We start from the raw sequence: 2813 nt of genomic DNA, 5'->3' as shown, positions 1-2813 counted from the left end.
AATGAATCTTACCAAAATGCCCAGGTTTTTAATGTTTCTGAAGAAGAAGATGCTCTCCTGCTGTTTACTGGTTCTCAATGTTACTGTGTCTGTATTTATACCTAAATGTTTTGGGTGGGGTTTGTTTGTTTGGTATGTTTTTGACCTTTGGCTTTGAACTATTGCTTATGGTCCTCATAAATTATGGTGTCTATGTGGAGTTTGGGAATTTTTTTTTTTCTTTGCAGTGAGATGTCTGAACTGGTTCATTCTGAATGCTTTTGATGTTATGAATATATTGATGTTAGGTTCATGTTTTCATTGAAAAAGCAAAACAAAACAAAATAAAAAACAACAACAACAAAAATGTTTGTTACATTTTGATGCAGGTATGTAAAGTCAGTAATGTGTGGAGACAACAGAACTATGCTACTATCCAAAGAACTGGATATTTTATTTAGACTTAGAAGCATATGACAAGAAATACGAAATTGAAAAAATTGTGGATTGTAATTATAAAAATGAATGACTCTATATTTAATACTTTGTTGGGCCAGCATGTCGAATGTGCCCTGTGATCACATTTCTAGGACTTATCACCTATCCAGAGTGTTTCCCTGCCTTAGGCTTGAGAGACTGGGATAAGCTCCAGCACAGACAGAATAAAGACAGAATAAACAAGGGGCAGTATGGAGAATGGATGGATGGATGTCTGAAGATGGTTAGTATTAACCTTAAGATTTTTTTTTTTCTTTAATTAACAAATCCTGCAGATAAAATTTGGATGATTCAGAAGATGAGATTCTAGCTTGAAAAAGGGTTTGTGCATATTTTCCAAATCTTACTGACATGTTTACAATATGCAAAAATTGCAATATGCAAATTTTAGGCTGGATTCTTTCTTTCACAAGATGCTTTAAACCAGTTTTGTTTAAAGTTATATTTACACAAAACATTTTGCTTTAGGGAATGAATGAACTTTGTGAACCTTTAACTAAGGTTATATTTCAAGAATGCTATTTCAGAAATGACAATTCTGCCTAGAGATTAGATCGGAATTTCATGTCTAAATCATACAGTATCTTGACATGTTTGCTTACAACAAAATTCCACACGTAGAATTCTAGACTGCATTATTTAACTGAAATGCTTTGAACTGGTTTCATGACATTAGAACTTGATGTCCCGTAAACTTGAAATTTTATATCCATACAATTTAGAAATGAAAATTCATCCCCCCAAATTTACTTGTATTACATTATTTCTTCAGCTGGTGTTTTAATCTGGTTCTAAACCATTGAAAACTTCTTAAAATGTTATGGATTTTATTTATCAGCTGTAAAGGTATTATCATGCTGTTGTTTCATTATTACATTTCCTTGACTGTCATGTAATATTGTGCACTTGGAAAGGTCTAAGATATTTAAAGTAATTTAAAATGTATTAGTTACAAATGATGTAGGAAAAGTAATAGATTAATATATGTCATGAGAGCACCTCAAAGATCTACATCATAACAGGAGATCTGACCTTTGTCACAAAAGACTTTCTTCATTGCCCTTTTCCCTATCACGCTTTAGAAATCATAAGAAATTATGTATTGGTTGAAAATGGTTAAAATCTCAAAATTCATCCTTTGAAAACCAATTTAACATCAGGCATTGCATTATCTTGGAAAATGTACATGAAAATCATATTACAAAATCCCACACACTGACAGTGGAAATGTAGCCTAAATCTAAAAAGACAAATCAAGTTAACAACAATCCACGGTTGCTAATAAAAGTGAATTACTCAAATAATATTATAGATATCTCCACAATACTAGCTCCAACAAACATTTAAGGGTATTTTCAGTATCAATCAACCTGAATGACCTGTTAGAATCCTTTATCCTCCCACATTTGCACCGCCAAATAAATATATAAATTTAATGAGTCTCCTGATGTATACAAGATATTCCTACAACAACTTTTTGAATATCTTGTCATGCCCTATGGACTAGCTAATGCCCCACTCCCTCATCAATGACTTTCATAAAGACCCCCTGTGTTGACCCCCATGTTGTTTACATGCCTGTCTGGTGTTTTTAATATGCTTAAAGACAAATCATGTGCAAATTCATCAGTCAACAGCATTGCTGAGTATTTTGCAGAACTTTGTGAGATTGCGATAAACTAAGACAAGTGACAGCTTTTCAGTGATTAAATGGGGGGTGGTCTTTGCACGCTAATTCTTAGCTATAATCTATTCAGAATCTTAATAGTTTCTGAGTTATCCAGTATTGCTTCTTGCAATTGTGTAACATTTACTACTTTAGTTAACTGAGTGAAAATAGAGCAGGTCTGAGCTGCTGTGATTGACAGAGGCGGGGACTAGTTTGCATATTCATCAATCAGCATATACTAAGGAGGTAAGAGTGTAGAAGGTGTTAGAATTTCTGAGTAATTCCTGAGAGCTGTGTTTGGTTAGCGCTAGATCTAATCCCTGCAAGACATTAGAATTCAAGGGACTTTCTTATGCTTCGACAATCTATGCTTCATTCAAGGTTTTTGTATGGTAAGTATTTATTATTAATTAAAAGTAACACCTAAAACTGTGGAATTGGAGATGTACTCTCCCAACATCATGGATCACCAGCTAACAAATATTGTTGCTCTTTATTTTTAAGAAAACTTGCTTCTGCCATTATGATGTGGGCATTGAAGAGCTTCTGCCCATGAAAGCTGCATTGAAACTGGCTGGAAGAAACAGCTTTCAAGTAATCAATCACAGACCTATGGAACTTTGAGTACTTCAGGTAATCTAAGCAATTAAAGCATGCCATAACTGTA

The sequence above is a fragment of the Labeo rohita genome, chromosome 23 (assembly GCF_022985175.1).
Source record: "Labeo rohita strain BAU-BD-2019 chromosome 23, IGBB_LRoh.1.0, whole genome shotgun sequence".
Taxonomy (NCBI): Eukaryota; Metazoa; Chordata; class Actinopteri; order Cypriniformes; family Cyprinidae; genus Labeo; species Labeo rohita.
The sequence above is the reverse complement of the archived record's forward strand: the minus strand, read 5'-3'. Positions refer to the sequence as shown.